This window comes from Strigops habroptila, chromosome 3 (genome assembly GCF_004027225.2).
Source record: "Strigops habroptila isolate Jane chromosome 3, bStrHab1.2.pri, whole genome shotgun sequence".
In the NCBI taxonomy this organism is placed as follows: domain Eukaryota; kingdom Metazoa; phylum Chordata; class Aves; order Psittaciformes; family Psittacidae; genus Strigops; species Strigops habroptila.
Window position 1 is genome coordinate 37,640,794 of NC_044279.2, and position 17,845 is coordinate 37,658,638.

General features: G+C 39.8%; 1 long non-coding RNA gene across 1 annotated transcript; it reads right to left on the reverse strand.

Moving 5' to 3' along the window:
- Window positions 1-5,575: 5,575 nt before the first annotated feature.
- Window positions 5,576-16,627, reverse strand: LOC115605371. The gene is made up of 2 exons (XR_003990577.1): window positions 14,334-16,627; window positions 5,576-7,624 (listed from the first exon to the last, which is right to left on the reverse strand). It is a non-coding gene; the product is annotated as an uncharacterized LOC115605371 (long non-coding RNA).
- Window positions 16,628-17,845: the final 1,218 nt, after the last annotated feature.

A 17,845-nucleotide genomic window follows, 5' to 3' on the forward strand; every position in this document is an offset into this window, starting at 1 on the left:
GTAGCCAGCTGGCATTGGCTTTGTTTGACACGGGGGAAGCTTCTGGCAGCCACTCCTGTAGCCCCTCTGCTACAAAACCTTGCCACACAAGCCCAGTACGTAGGTAACCAGCACGTGCTCACCTTGAAAAATCAGTACATGTTCTTTTGCCTGTAACATCTCCATGTTTGGGTTTTTTTCTTTTGTAGAGGTAAAAGAGCCCAACAGGGATGGTGATACCTCAGGTTTTGAAAAGGCTTGGGCATCTTCTCCACAGCTTCAAGATGCTGTGTTGCAGTAAACTCTACATCAGAGAATCAAAGATCCCACCTCCCCTTTCCCATAGAAAACAACACTAGAGATGCTTTGAGAACAAAGCACACATTTCTTCGTATTTGAAACAATTGATGATTGGCTTTTACCATTGCTTGGTAAAGATTTAGAACTGAAACAGTTTCAACACTCAATATGTAGACTTCAGGTTTTGGTTAATAAAAATAGCTGTTAAAACTTGGCACATTTAGCTTATGGTATTATATATGCACATAGACTGGGGAGCAGCTTGCGCCAGTGTGTCCACACAGAGCCTTCCTAGCACTGCAAGTCCAAATTTTCTGGCTACCTAACTGGTTTGTTTTATTGATTCAGGAGCCAATTTCCGTTTAAGCAGCAGCTGAAGAAGAAGGCTAGGCAATTGCAGTACAGTAGAATGTGCCATTGTCAGAGCTGCGCTCCGAAAATAAGACTTGTGTGGGCCACAGTGTATTCTGCATTTTACATGTGTAATGTCACGTATTTCACATTTTTTTCAGTGAAAAGTAAAATCATATCCATACCATTTTCTTTGATGATACCTTATTATCCAAAGTGTTTATTTGGTTGCTTCCTTATCTTTGACAATCGTCAGTGGCAGACTTTGAAGGAAAAAAATAGTAGGGTTAGTGTGAAGTGAGTTCAAGTACGTAATTTTAGCTTCTTGCAGATTTATTCCATTTTCTGAGGAGATATTTAAGGTCCATTTGTGCTGCTGAAACAAAAACAGGAATAGAAAGCACAGGTTTTGTGACACTAGGTTATATGCAACATTATTATCTTCGTATTTGACAGTTAAATAATATTAATGTAGAATAACTCAGATGGAATGTTAAAGAGGTCCTGCAAGAGCTGTGACTAAAAAAGCCAGGTCTGCTGCAACAGCCTTGAACAGACCAAAAAAGAGTACAGTGATACCTTTTGAATCCGACATTTTCATAAGAGCCTAAAGTATTCTTTTTGTTTCCGTATTTTCAACATCCCATAAACAGCCTAGTATTCAACTTCACAGGAGCGGTGATCCTGGCCCCACTGTTAGTAGCCATCAACATGCTAGGCCAGTGACGTAATTTTTACTTGTGGTTAGTGGGGTTTTTCTCATTTTTCCTTCAACTTCCTCTATTTCTTTTTCCTCCCCTTTGTGCTCTCTGTAAAGATCATACAAGAATCATTAGGTCTGCCCATCAATACGAAGGCAAGAAGGTAATTCTAACATCTGTTTGTGCTGAGCAGTTACTGTTGATAGAAAACAGGAAGAATATCTTCTGCTTTATAAAGTTCCTTCTTATGTTCTGCGCTTTCATTAGAAAGCACTTCTTTCAGATGCTGAGGAAGCCACGGAGCCCTGCATTAGGCAGTAATTAAATCCTGGAAAAAGTTCCTGAGAATTAAGCAGTTTAAGATACTGGCTTGAGATTAACTGTGGAAAAAACTCCACCTCCCTCCATTTCACAAGTAAACCTACAGCGAGCTGCCTTCTCTCCACGCAAGTGCCTGGTTCTCAGTTAATAGGTAGGTTATGTTTGGATCTATGTGCTCTGCTGTTAAAAGAGTTGTTGATGCAAGCACCCAAGATAGCATGTGTACACAGTAAATGTACAATATAGTGTTGACCTTCTAGTGCATATCATTTTCAAAGTTAGTAGAACTGAAATAGAGTGGGGCACCAAAGGACACAGTTGTATTTGACCTCTATTGCCTTGAAGAAAAAGAAAAACCCAAATGCTACGCTCTAACTTTGGCAGCCCTTCAAAGAAGTGATTTCAGACAAACAGTTACCGTTCATGCTTGCCAGGGGTACTCACTTAAATGCTAGCTATTTATACTGCTCAGACTGACTTTAGACTGTGGTTTCATCCTGAGTTACAATGGTGAAACACAGATGTATTTCAATTTGTTTTGCAAAGGAAAGAGGGGAAAAAACCCCAACCCTCACTGTGCTATAGGTATAGTTTTATCATCACAGAATTGCACAGTAAAGCACTGAAGCTTTAGATCCCACTTGAAGCAACCCTTTCATAGGTAAAGAAAGATAAACCACGGTTTATCTCAGTTTCTATGCTTAATGTTATCAATGTTGCCAATGAGGAATGTTTACTTCAGGCATCAAACAGACAAAAATGGTAGTTAGTGTCATTGCCACTTCCACTATACAGACTTGGGGTTTTAAGTATTTTAGCTCAGACACCTTAACAGTCATCACACGTAATTTCAGACACTGCCTGCTTACTCACTTACTGCAGAATATTTACAGTATTCTTTATTGCTAGTCCTTTTTTATGTAGCTCCACCTCATATAACTTCTTCCCTTTGCCTTTGGGTTTGGCACGCTGTACCTTACAGACTGTGAAGTTGTATAAGGCTGTGCCTGGGAGGTTTCTCATCAGAAGTGTCTTTCGTGACAGGAGATGTGTAAATACACTGAATTCAAAGATTTACTTGAGAATTTTTGTGGTTAGTAGGGATGTAACTGGAAGGAACATTAAGTCACCCTGTTCCTTTTCTTTCTAGGTAGATCCTGGTAATAACACCAACCTAACGACACTTTTGCTGCTTATGCTTTTAATCCGTACTAAATACATCAGTGTTCGTTTGCTTCTTAACGAGAATGCAGATTTAAGAGCATTTCGGATTGTTTCGGACATGAGGTTGTTTTCCAAACACCAGGTGGCAGGCACGTCCGAAGTATTCTCCAGTCTCAACAGCATTTTGACTACTGAGATTTTGGAAGATCCATGATATCTTTGGTTGATCTCATTTGCTTTGGAACTTGATCATCTGATTAGACAAGGTGTATTTGTAGTTTGTTCAGCAGCCTTGTGAGCAAATCGAATGTGCTGTGCCAGGAAGCCAAAAAAGTGTGAATGTTTGTGTGCAGTTTTTGTTCATTTGGCAAGAGAAGCAGCTTTCAAAATACAAATCTATAGGGCTGGTTTTAGGTTGGTTGTTTTTTGCTCTTTCAGGGCAAGATTGCATGACAAAATGAATGAACAAAACATAACTTAGGGACCGGACTGGACTGTATACTTTGCTCACACTCAACTGCAGGTGCAAAATGGCAGGGTTTTCCATGAGTAAAAGTAGCTCCTTTTTTAAACTTCATATTGATAATGTTAATAAGCTTCTCTGACTGCTTACTGCTTAATGAATACTATGAATGAACCTTTGGCTTCCAAGTGTGTTGAAACTTTTAATTTTCCTGAATACAGTAGGGAAGAACATCTCAGCTTAAGTAAGTTTGGATTCATTGTTAACATTCATTTACAATACATTCACATTATTTCCATTTTAAAATGTTTAAGCTGGAACATGAAATCAAGTAGTTTCCAGTGAAAGCCTGACCTATGCAAATAGCTAATACACATCTGAAATTAAGATTTACATTTCAATTTTCTTAGGAAAAACCTCTCCAATGCCTAGTGATTAGGCCATAAAAAGAACTCGTTAGCATTGGAATATGCAGTATTTGTCCTACTCCCTCCCTCATAATTACTACACTTTTTAAGGTGTTCATGTGTTGAACGAGTGGCTGGCACTTATTCCCACAGTTGTGAGAATTCTGTACTTTAGGAGAGAAACAAATTCCATCTGATCTACTGGCTTCTGCTTTGCCAATACTTCCACATGAAGTGATCAATAGCTTTTCTTTTTCAATGTCTAATTCTGCAATGTCTGGCAAATCTCACATTTTTCTTACTCTACAATTCAGCCTTTTTTCAAATAGCATATTTTATTTAACCTCTGATCTAGAATGTTATTAAAATGCATGGGTTTCATATAAACACTGAAGTTTTTCAGTGAAACATTCTGGTATCTTTATTCACAGCATCAATAAACAAGACACGTGGCTAAGAAAGGTCTTTTTCAGCGGCACTTCAGTTTAATGACTCCAAACAAAAGAACTGAAATAATTTCATAGTGAAATCATAGTTTCTAAGCTTGCATCTTTAAGCACTAGCATGATGGGTAAATACAGGTAGTAAGAGCTGGCAAAAACCAACAACGTTTATGCCTCTATGCATGTAATAAGGGTGACAGTTTTTGGACTCACAAGTTGGAGAATGAATAGTGCTGCAGCATTCTGCTGTTCCACGGGCTGAGTCTGATGAATGTAGCAGGGCCAGCATGTAGCTCCCTCTTCCTTTCTATGCTTATTAAAACAAGAATTAATCAAAGTCATTTTTATCACTGTCCTGATTCGAGTGATAACTACATCCCACTTAAAGCTCCATTCAGGTCCTAAGCCACCTGAACTCTGAGTAGCTAATATGGATAATCTTGAAAAGTTAGGTTTGAGGTGCTCATGGTTAACTTCTGGTGTTATTTCCTTGTTTCTGTATGTAATCATATGTAGTAGTTAAAGCATTTACTCCATAAGCTAAATAATCCTGAGGAAGACTGAATCTGCATCTCATAGTTTTAGATGTTCTTAACCATGACGTCATAAGAGTACTCTCTACAGTTGCTGTTCACAGTGAGCTGCAGGCAGTCAGCTCTGCAAGACTTAGTAATTAGGGTATTGGAGAAAACAAATTTAGCGCTTTTCTTCAACCTGAATAAAGCCACCACCTCAGAAAAGGGTCAGATCCTTAGTAAATGAACATATCTAAATTAGATGAAGTTAATTTCCTATTACCTTCAGAAGTTATGCACCTTTTAAGTAGAAGAAATGTATATATTGGACAAATTGGAACTGATTTTTTTCCTTCCTGCTCCAGGTCAGGCACATTTGCATGGTGAGGCAAGAAATAGCATAGGCACTTAAACGAGACAGCTGGACTCCGCTGCTCTCCTACACAATGTTTGGAAACGATCAAAGCATCCGCTGCGTTGCACAGCTTTGTGGTTGCTCCGAGTCTTCCTTTTTCAGTCCTTATCAGCGGCACCCAGGAACTGCAGTGTCACATGAACACGGGCATTGCCCTGCATCATGACAGAATGTCGTGGGCAAGGGAAAAACAGATTTAGGACCCACCCTGCTGCGAGGCCTGCAAGTCAGCATGTGGCAGCTCCTCTTGGGCAGTAGTTTGTACTCTTTGAGCACCTCATTACTGACCAGTCTGCTAGTCCTGCTTCCTGCTAGCTTCATTCTACAGGATTTAACAGTCATGAGACTGCAATTTCAAACAGTAATGCAGTCTAGCTGAATTTAAACTGTGTTCTGAGTTTTGCTTGCTTTTTGTTAATAAACAAGCAGTGAGTCCTAGTTCTTGTACATTTGCTGAGAATAGAGAAGATAGATACTTTTTTAAGACTGTGAATTCTTTCTGGTATTTTTTTTTTCCCCTCAAGGATAAAAGGCAGAAACAAAGTCACTACTGTAAAGATGCTGAAATTCATTTGTATGCGTTTCAGTGTTACAAGCTGAAATGTATGGAAAATGGAAAAGCAGCAAAACTTTTCATGGTTTCATTGTCTGAGAAGTGAAATTTAATTAAAAGTTTGTTCACAGTCTAATCTGACCCCATCCAAGCACAAGGGTGTTAATATTAGTGGCCTGTGTCACCTCTCCATGGTCGTGTGTAAAAATACCTCCCAAAAAACAGAACTCTGTGGCTGAACATCCTTTGTAGTGTCCCTGATGCAATAAATAAAATTTACTGATCTAGAAGTATTTTAGGTATTTTAATAATAGCAACATTTTGTAAACTGCATCTCATGCCGTATCATTCATGCACTATGTTAGGCACTTGTTATCATTACAGTTCTTCTGGAATTTCTGCCTTAAAAAACCCCACCACTAAATAAATCAGGTCAGTTACATGAGTGCATTCTGATCTCCTTACTGCTCTGTAGTCATACCTGGGTTTTGAGGACTGACTGTGGTTTACTGCACTTGGACTAGAACTGCATCCAAACTAACTTCAGTAAGACATTTTGTAATTGTGAAGCAGAATTGGATTTGAAGTAACATTCTCATGATCAAAGATTCTCAGAAGCTTTTGTAGTAATTGGAGAATAACAACTATATAAAATGTGTTTGCTTCTCATATTTAAATTAAGCATAAAGATAAAATGCATGAGAGGGTTATTAAATGAACATACAGATACTTCATCTGATAAGACCAAAGCAATTGAGTGGGATTTTAATTTAGGCACTTGACTGACTTTGTCTAAGAAAAATGTTTTTGAAGTAATGCTGGCCTTGTTCCATAATATCCGAGAGGTTCACTCAGTTGTGGATTGCTCCACAGGGATATTCCCTCCAATGCTGATATACTATTATTTATATTGTATCCTGAGAATACTGTACATGTGAAATGCACAGGCAGAGTTCCAGGCCTGAAGGCCTTCAATCTAAAAGTGCAATATAGGATGGGTGGTAAAATAAATTGCAGTTCTTTACCTGAACTGTAAGCAATGTCTTTCAGCTCTAAAATTATACCCTTGATCCACTTTGAACTGAAGAAGCATTCAGTACGGTTCTCATCCTGTGGCAACACAACTCAGTCTGACTACAGTGGGTAAGCAAAGTGACTGCTGTCTATGAGTTTCACCATCTTTAACAAAATAGGCTTCTTTTAAAAATCAGTATTCCTGGAAGTCATTTGCATGAAAAATTTTCTTATGGTTTTAGAAAAGGAGAGATGCAAATAAGAATTCAGCCAAAATGCTCTGAAAATCTCCCACTTGTATCAAAAAGACATTGATTTGAGGGTTGGAGTGGGCATGCAGTCCTTCGGTACAGAACTAAGTAGCCCTGGGAAGCAAACCTAAACCCCAAAACTCTAAGCATCTTGCTTCATTACTTTGACAAAATATGCCCATGCCCACCAATTGTGAATGAAGAACAAAAAACCCCAAATGCTTCAGGCTGCTTTATAGAGGTTTGCACTGACAAGTGGGTCGTATGTAAGACCAGGACACGCAGCCTGCCCTGAGCACTAACACAAAGAGCAACTATTTGAACATCTTTAGAAAGGCCAAGAGTATGACAGAGAGAGAAGGAAAAACATCAAAGATCATCCATGGTCCACAGTTACCAGTTTGGTTCTTCTGTCATAATGAAGCTCTCTTCGCAAGGGGGCTGAAGCTTTCTTAACAGTGGAATGAACTTCCCCAAGAGTCAAAACCTCAGAAACATCAACTCTTCTCCCTTCATCTTGACAATCTCCTTGGGGTTCTTTAACATAAACACAAGCCAAGCAAAAACTGTTCCGTTGTCTCTCTCTCCTCCTGCTAAGAGGCAGTATGGAGTTACAAAGACAATTGGGACAAATACATCTCTATAGAAGAGTTAGCTAGTCTCATCTGAATCAAAGTGCTTTGGGAAAAATTCCATGAGCAGGACTTCCTTGGTCGCCATCCTTCAGACTCTTCCCCATACTTGTTTCTGTGTGAGAGAATAATGTTGGTATATATTCTGATTCTGTCCCTGATTTGGCTCAAAATATATGCTATTATACGTAATTGAAAGGAAATGTAATTATTTCTGCTAAAAATAATTATTACTTAAAATACCACTAAATTAACAAGTCTGCTTTTATTTCCCTTCTTTCAAGCAATTATGTAGTTTGCTTCTACCAGTTTTATGTGTGAATTTAGGCAGTCCTAAAAGTGAGAAATAATATGCTGGCTGCAGAACGAGGCACTGTAAAAGCAGATCCATATTCCATTACCAATAACTCCGCTTTGCCATACTTCATCTTCCCTTCTTCTGTGCCTTTTCTGAGGGAGCATACTGGAAGTTATGTCACAGACTTTTATGTGGGATGTCTCAGCTCTGATTTTAAAAGTTCTTTTTTCAAGGACTGGAGTGGTTCCTCACCTTGGATGGCCCCTTACCCTCACTTAATAGTTCCTGCCCACATGGTAAGAAGGTTCTCGGTTTCCTGAAGAAACCCATTCTTTATATACTGGTGAGAAATAAAAAAAATCCCTGGCATTTATGTTTTTCTTCTCTTAAAATGTCAGGCTATGATACATAGTTCAGCAGCAACTTCATAAACTGAGCCTTCCCCCAAGCAGGCATGAGGCCCTTCAAGAGATGGGTAGGTGATATTTTTCACAGTCCTCTGATTTTCATCTGTCTGTATAAATCACGCCGCTCAGTTATCCATTCACGGGTAGATGTGATTTTGGAGTATGTGGGACAAAGGCACATGAATGAAGGAGAGCAAAGCCTGCTGTACCACTGTTCAGAACTGTTGATCTTGCACTTTCTTTGTCCACTGCTTTCGCTAACAAATTATGATTAAGAGGCAGGAAAGAAGAGTAATCCTGGCAGTGTGAGCTTGGGTTCCCTCTGCAGATTTACTGCTGAGCAGGCAGAGTTGTTCTGGAAGACAGAGTGTGTGTTTCACTGTTTTTCAATGTGACGCTTTGACTTCTTCAGAGCAGCTTTTATTTCTTGCATATTCACCCAGAGGAGCTGCACAAGATCACTGTCAGTCCAATTTACTTCATTATTTACATTAAGGTTAATTTGAAGTAATGTATTTTATCTTTTCTACTCCAGATAGGAAAAACACTAGATGAAAACAAACACCATTATATCTGATTTTGCTAAGTCAGATCTATCACTGCTAGGGGAAAAAATTCCAGGTTGCAATTTTAAATGTTCCTTTAAACGTTCTTCCTGAGCTCACCTAAAAGGTGTTTTTTCTCGAAAAAGCCAGGGTCTCTCTCTCATTTCACAGGATACAGAAATTTGTGTGCTAGAGAAAGGAGTTTCAGAAAGGCAGATACATAACTCTAGCATGTAATGTCGATTAGAAGTTGACATTAAAGACCATTTCCTAGAGACAGTTCAGTCATTCTGCCAGCCACAATGTCCTTTAGTTATGCAAACGACCAAGTACAGCAGCGATTATCTGCCTCTGCCAATGCAGGTCTTTCCACCACTGCTCACTACACATTTTTGTGAATGTACCTACTGTCCCTATAGGCACTGGGTCCCCTCAGAGCCATTTTAACAATCTCCAAACATGCAAAAAAGTTTATTTAAATGTAGTCCTGGAACCTGGGATGATTAATCCATCCATTCATGAGAAGCATCAAAAAGATACTTGGGAGGTTTTATAAAAAACATTCTCTAAGTCATTCGGTAAGCTGATGGCAAAATACATACCACTGACAGCTGTTCTAGTAAAACCTTATTATCAACTTGCCAGTTTTCTTTTCTCACTATCTCAGCTCCTGTATGTTGCCACGTAGCAGGACATATTCTTGTAAGGATGCAGGCCCAAGGAAAAAGTAGTGTTATTTTTAACATTCTAGTAGTAACCATTCATAACTTACCAGATATACTGTGAAAAGACTGGGAAAAACATTGATTGATTTAAATCTGCGTTAATTTTTTACCGAAGGCAAAAACTCCACACACTGGTGCTTAATCATACTTTGCATCATGTACAAGCATGCAGTTTTCCATACAAATTCCATAAGGTGTTTAATCTGCTATTGCAAAAATACTTATTTGCATACAATCACACCCTGCTGTGGTTTTAAATGTTTTCTCAGAATACATTTTGAGCCTATTATCTTAACCTCGCTGCCTTTCTACCCACATATAGACTAGCAGACATGCAAACCCTTTAATTTTTATTCAGGCCTGACTGTAATTAAGTTGAAGTGCATTTGTTCTTTAAAACTATAGGACTCAGCTTATTCCATAAGTACTGCTGGTGAATACACTGTCGTTAAGTTGCTGAGCTGTAGCAAGGTTTGCAGCTTACAAACAGAAGTTCTTATTACAGGAGAAAACAGTGATGGGCAGTTTGGAGTATTCTGGTAGTCTGAAATGTTTGTTCATGCCATGCATGCCAGCTGTTGAACAGAAGCAGTCAGTCAGGACAGCACTATCTTATCTTTCAAAAGATCTTAACCCAAATACCAAGAACTGCTGACCCTGGTTAGAGAAATCAGGGTGAAGAGCATCTTTCTACTGGCTTTCTTGCTGGAGACAGGTTTGACCCAGATGCAGAGAATATGCACTCAGAATCACATTGTGTGACATAGCAGGACACGCTACGCTAGGTATACTCTTCCCCATCATTCAGTGTCTGACACACTAATTATATATCATTTGTTCTTTAGAACACTGGAAGTAAAACACAAACACTGTAAGCATGGACAACAGTACCTTTACTGACTTGTGCTACAGCTGCATCCTGACAAACAAGTCCTCTTCGTAATGTATTTTTACAAAGCATTTTAATGACTACTGTCAAGCCACTTCGAAAGTACCTTTGCTGACTCCTGGATTTTCTTTATGGCAAATCCAAAATGTCTCGTCCCCACTATGTTCTCGCACTGAGTTTTAGCATGTATTAATTAACCCAGACCCACTATATTCCACTTTTATGAAAAACTATACCATATGAAATAATGCAGTTAGGGCACAAGCACATAGCAAGAACCTATCTTTAGAAGACAGAACCACACAGGTTGCAATGGGCCTTGGGAGGCCACCTGGGACCACCTACTGCTCAAAGCAGGGCCAGTTAGAGAAGATTGCTTAGGACCACATCTAGTCAAGTTTTGAGTATCTACCAGGAAAGTCACACAACCTCCCTGGGCAACTTGTTCCAGTATTTGACCACCTTTATGATACAAATAAATAAATACATACATAAATAAATACATCTATCTCTGCATCTGAGCAGAATTTCCCATGTTTCAACATGTGTCCATTCCCTTTTCGCCTACCACTGTGCACCTCTGAGTAGAATCTGGCTTGGTCTTCCATGCAGACAACAGCAATAAGATCATCCCTTAGCTGCCTCCTTAAGGCTGAACAGTATCAGTTCTCTCAGTCTTCTACAACACATGATTTTTCCAGTCCCCTGACCATCCTGGTGTCTCTCTTCTGTACTAGCTGCAAAGCAGCCATACTGTATCAGACTACACAGGTATGCCTAATTCACTTATCAACTTAATGACCAGGACTAAACAGTCAGGAAGACAGTATAAAGAACAGATCAGGTATAGCACAATCCCTTTTCATATACAGAATTTTCAGTAAATCGTTGGTTAGGGAAAACCTGAACTAAAGGCCGCTGTATTCCATTCCATTCACTAGCTGCCAATGCACTGCCTCCCTTTTGAATTTAGTCCCTTTTTGAAAGTAATTATAGTTTTAGATTCCACATTTCTGGAAGCAGTGAGCTCCACACTTTGGTTCTGCAGCATCTGAAAAAAAGACTACTTTTTGGTTGTTTTAAACCTACTGTCAATTACTTCCCCTGTGTGTCCACTTACTAGAAAAAGTGAGTGAGAGCTCCCTACCTTCTCTCCACAAGCCACCATTTTATATAATTCAAATATCTTCCCTCCATCATTGAGGCATTGTTAATTTTGTCTTTTTCAAACTGAAAAGTCCAAGTGTAGTCCAGCATAGAACAGAAACTGTTCTCTATGTTTTATTATTCTTTGCTACCTTTACCTTCTTTCTGACCTGGAAAACCAGCTTCATACGTTCTCTAGATGTGGCCACACCACTGGTGTACACAAAGATGTCACAACGTTTTCTGCTCCATTCTGTCTTCCTTTTCTAATAATTCCTGGTATTTTTGACTTGGAACTGGAAATTAAGTTTCCCAACAATTACCTACAGAGGCTCTAAGAACTTCTTTTGCTGTAACAGCATACGTAGAACTTACCATTAGGCACATACAGTTAAGATTGGTTTTGCCTGTAGGCATTACTTTACAACTACTGAGACTGAATTACAATTTCTAGTTTAACACCCATGCTGCTCAGCAGAATGCGATCCTCTTGAAGCTCCTTGCTGTCAGCTTCATACTCCACTATTGTAAAGGATTTTGCATCAGCAGCAAACTGTGCTGCTCAGTCTTTTTCCAACACCATTTCTGAGTATGCTAACTAGTGCAGGTCCCAGCATGAATCCCTGTGGGAGTCTGATCGTAACTCTCCTGCAGTGTAAAAAATGACTATTGCTACCCCATTAACCCTTCTCCGACAGCTAGTTAGTAATTCAGAAGTCAGGCCTGCTTTCTAACCTCTGACAGCTCATGTTCTTCAGCAGCACTCGTGAGGGACTGTGCCAGAAGCTCTTTTGAAATCACTGCAATGAATGTATCACCCTGGTTTATCAGTTTGTTGATTTTGTCAAACAACTTCATAATTATGACAAGACTTCTCTATCTACAAAAACCCATGTTGATTTTTCCAAAGTCTGACGTATTTGTCTGTATGCTGAAGCCTCACCCCAGCTCTCTGTCAGTGATTTGCTTGTGTGACCTGAGACAACTCTTGGTGACTACACCAGCAAAAGGTGAAAATGAACACTTCTGGTCCTTAAATGCAAAATGACTGTCTTCAAAATTCTCATCCAGTTGTTTTCCAACTAACTATGGAGGTGCTTACACTCCATAAATTCTTATTTCAGTGAGGTTCCCAAAACATCTCTGACTGCTTGTACTGATCTTGCATGGCAAGGTTTTGGTAGTGGGTGTCTACAGGAGTGGCTTCTGTGAGAAGTTGCTAGAAGCTTCCCCCATGTCCAACAAAACCAATGCCAGCTGGCTACAAGATGGGCCCACCACTGGCCCTTCAGTGATGGTGGTAGCACCTCTGGGATAACAAAGTTAAGAAGGGGTAAAAAAACCAACTGTGCATCATAACAGAGGAGTGAGACACTGCGAAAGCAACAACCCAGGTCAGTGCAGAAGGAGGGGAGGAGGTGCTGCAGGTGCCAGAGCAGAGATCCCAGTGCAGCCGGTGGTGCAGCCCATGGTGAGGCAGGCTGTGCCCCTGCAGCCCAGGGAGGTCCATGGTGGAGCAGATCTCCACCTGCAGCCCATGCAGGACCCCACAGTGGAGCAGGGGGATGCCTGAAGGAGGCTGTGACCCTGTGGGAAGCCTGTACTGGAGCAGGCTCCTGACAGGACCTGTGGCCTGAACTATTTGTCCATGTCCTGCTTATAAGCTTGCAGCATGGACCTAACTTACTATTCCTGAATTAGCACTGTAGTGGCTGAGGCAAAGGCACATAGTCCATCTGCCAATTTTCCAATAGCAGTCGTAATACCTGCTTGTGGGGAACAACTGACACCATCCCAGCATCTTACAAGATTCTTCAGCACTAAGTCCTAGTCACTGTAACTTCAGTCACATGTATGTCATGGGCTTTCACAGTGAAAAGTATAGCCAGCTTCTTGTTCAGAGTGGATCCCGTTTCTCCACTTGCTTCCACCAAGGACCATATAGGAAACCTGGGTAGAGAACTAGTTGTGATTGATTTCACCCACCAGCAAGGTTCTTCAGTGTTAACTGCCACAAATCCGAGTGGTGCAGTACCGAAAACCCCTGCAGACCTAATCCACACTCCCTTGCAAGTAACATGAAATTGTATTTCTTCTCTTGTAAAAGAAACACAGAAATAATTCCACTAATGCTAATGAAGTATCACCTAACACAATGACAAATGCCCTAAGAATACCTAAGTAGTTATTCATTGAATGAATAAACAAATAAGGCAAAGGGCACTTGCTGCATGCAGAGATTTAAAATAACCAGCTGCTTTCTCCTGTAAGAGGCATCTATTCTTTGTCCTGAATGAGGAAGGGGGAAAATAGAAAAATGGTGTATGATAGGCTACTTAATTCTACCATACTCTGTGCCCACAAGCAAGTCAAAATCATAGTTGCACAAGTTGCCTGTTTTTTAAAAGTCTGACATTGTGACAATGCTCTTTGAACAGTTTTGTACAGTCAAGTGTGTGCAGTTCTGAGGCCCTAAAACTCTGAAATACGAAGGGGTGAAGTAAGGACATAGCAGCAATCTTCACTTGGAGCTTCCTTGCTTTTGTCAGCTGAAGTCAGATCTTGAATGTTATTGCAACACACTGTAGCTTTTTTTTGCATTTAATCAGATTTACATCCCACTTGGTTATCACAGGCTAGTTGGAAACAGACGTGTGTACATTCTACAGTCAGCACACTGATGCTCCTCCTGGGAAACAGCCAGCAAGAAGTTACAGGAACTGCGTGTGGCAGCCATTGTTGGAGGAATGAAAACAGATCGATTTGGTTAAGGAGAACATTCATTTGTGAGGAGAACTGAATTAGCATATATACTTGCGAGGCCCAAAAGGCAGCTTCACTTGCAGTGATGTTTTTCACGCTTTCAATATTCGCATGGTAAGAACCAAGTATCTAGTATCTCAAGGAGTAAAATACCTAGTATCTCAAGACAGCAAGCTTGGCCTAAAATGAGGTCAGAGAAAACACCTAAGCTTAAAATTCTGGTTTTGGCAGCTTATTGTACTATCTTTAAAAGTCTGCTAACCAACTGCCACAGAGACAAGTATCTTGCCCTTCACAGGACATTACTTAGAGCTCATGGATCCTTTAACTACATCAGTGGTATATTTGCACAAGAACAAGACAATTTATACAACTGAGAAAAACCAAATTACAATACAAACAGCCACCTGAGGAATTCCTGAATAACCAGGTCTGCTCCACTTTTCCCTTGATGCCACAGGAACAAGAGAAGAAGGTCTGTAATATTCCAGCAGTCATTTCAGGAAAAGTTTCACTATGTGAATTAAAATGTCCAGCAGCAAGACACCTTTATTTCCTATTGAACACTTTTTTTTTCCCACTTTTAACTGAAATGATGACAACTTAACTAATGATGACAGTACTCAATGAAGTAGTGAACTACTGGTTTAAATTACTGGTTCAATCTTGGTTTGGTTTTGGTTTTTTGGTGTTTTTCTGTTCTTTTTAAAGTTTTGTTACGGTGTCAAAAGGATTTTGGAAAGGGGGGTCAGAATAAAATTACACTCTAGGTAGCCTCTTACAGCAGAGAAAGAGCGCGAGCTTCTGTACCACATTTCAACCAGAAACATGCTTTTGATGCTGAATCATAAATGCTGTGAAACAGTGTTTAGAACAGAGCCCTCACCTATAGCTGGGCTAGGTGGTGCCTATAGCGTATCAAAGGCCTTCTTTATTACAAAACAAAGCGAGTGCAAAGTTCTGTGATTTGTCATGAGGCTGTTGCTATGGTTTTATTTTTAACAGAAACTGTTTACTCTCCAATGTTTACTTTAAGAGTAGAATTTATAGTTGAAACATTAAGGATCTTAATCAGTATCCATCTCTGAAAATACATCCAGGCTTCATGCTTGGGTATACACATCTCATACTGATCAGAAAATACTTCCCTGATGAGAAGACAAACTACACATGAAATGGGATAGATTCCAAAGTTCTGGGGAAGAAGAAATGTAACTCCTTCACTTCATGCCTTTGAGAAGTTTGTTGCCATGAATCTCTGAACAACATATGACAGGGAACTGCAGAAACACAATGCAGAATTTGGCATTCTTTTCCCAAAGAGTCCCCTCTTTGTCAGGCCCAGGCATTAAAAAGAAAGAATACAAGATAAATAAGGGTGCGCTTTCTTAACCAGATGAATCTGCTGTTAAAATGTTGTATGTGACTGGACTGCTCTCTCGTTTCCAGAGTTGAATACTGCCTAAATCAGTGTAGGTCACAGGCAAAAGCACTTGACCTGCAGAGTCCAAACTTCATGATAAAACTTACCGCAAAATGTTGGTACCATCTTGTAAGAATCCAGGAGCTGGAACAAGATCAGGTTACATCAGTCTGCGAACTGACACTGAGATACATTATACAGCAAAATGAGAACTTCTGGAAATACAAGCCACAGTCTATCTGCCACAGTTCAATTTTATTTCCTCTTCAATGACTCCTTTACAAAGTATTTATATGACCTAATTTTTAAATAAAAAGGAAATTTTTAAATAAAACTGAAAATTTTAATTTGGAGTGCAAGTTTCATTATTAATAAAGGAGTTAATTCTAAATAGTGCTAAAATTTAACACCTTTCAGATGAACATTCAGATGAACATGAATTGAGTAAACCAGTTATGAATCAGAGAACAATGAAATGTATGGTTACTTTTGATGCCTCAGAAAAGCCATACATTTAACATACCCAGTAGCCACTGCATAAGACCACATAAGAAATGCCTAAACAAACAAACTGGAACATTTAGCTTCTAAAATAATAGTTGTACAAATGTTTGCTATGGGCTGAACACTTACAGAAAAGCTTTAAAGGTGTCAGCAGCATCTAATTTTTAAAAGAAAGAATAGGAGCTATAGTGAAACAACAGATGACATCTCTGACTTTAAAGTTGATCTAAAGAATGTTTAGGAAGATCTAGCAGAACTGAAGATGCCATCAAAGGACTTAAATCAATCTAAGTTCGTAATTTGCAGAAGTTTGCAAGCAGATATGCAATCTTTGAAAGACTAGTAATCGATGCAGCATCTGGACAAAGCTGCTGCAATCTCAGTTTGGGATGACAATAATGACTGTAGATATGACCAGCAACCAATATGTCATGGATCCAAAACATCTATGAAGTGAGAAAGAGAAAGAACAATGATGTGACCAGTTAGAAATTCTCAGCAGGAATGAGATGTGGCAAGGTCTTAAGAAGCCAGAAAACAACCTGGAGAAAGACGCGTAAGAGTCATAGAGAACAGCAAAGTTCCTGAAGTATCTAAGTCCAGAACTGGTCTGTCAGTAAATCTGAGTGAGCTGGGTAAGATACCAGGTAAATGACAAAGACAACCAATTTGACAGGTGAACAAAACCAGCACTTTAGCTTTGATGAAGATACTGATCTTGAGTGTTGAAGAGGCACTATGCTATCCAAATTTAATACAAATCCTGACATATAAATGCAGCTATTCACATGAGCTGGTGAAGCCACGGTGAGAGCAAGAGGGAGTATAAAAAGAAATAAATGACCCAGCAGAAGAGACATTTGGAGGCTTTGTTCCTTGCTCATCCAGATGCTGCTGAGGCAGCTGTGGAAACATTGTAAGGTACAAATACTTAGCTGGATGTGGACTCATAGATCGAGATCGACAACTGAAGGCAAGGAAACTTAAAGCATAACAGACAACCTGAAGGTCACAAAGAATCCTGCAGATGTTTGTCTTAAGAGCAGCTAATTGCTTTGTAGCCCATTAATATATCACATTTATGGGACATGAGCATATACAGTATGTTAGATGACAGAGTTTGCTACGTGTCTTCACTAATTACGTGACTCAGGTATAGGAAAATCCCATTTGCTCTGTTTTATCCATCCAGCTCTCTGAGCACTGACTCACACACAGAGAAGCCAACAGCTGCAATGGTACAAACATTAAACCACAGTTGTGCTCTCTCTCCCCTTTTCCTTCTAGATATTATCACCTTTCTAGCATGTACATCTGAAGAAGCATGCACTTCAGCTTCTCCAGCTCTCATGCAACCTACAGATTAAATTAATGCTGGGGTAGTGGAGTACTGTCATTCATGTGTTTCTGCCACTTCTGCTACAAAGCAGTAAGTGTCAATGGAAGGGAAGAAGGGTGAGCAACTGTCAGAGCAAGATTCTTCGTTCTCCCTGCCAGAGACTTTAGATAACTGAAACACAGTCAAAACATGAGTTGCACAACCCCTGTGAGAGTAAGATACGTAGACAGACCAGTTCTGTGAAGTAACTCGGCACTTGCCATTGTTTGGCGGAGAGGTCAGAAGTTAGTGCAAGGC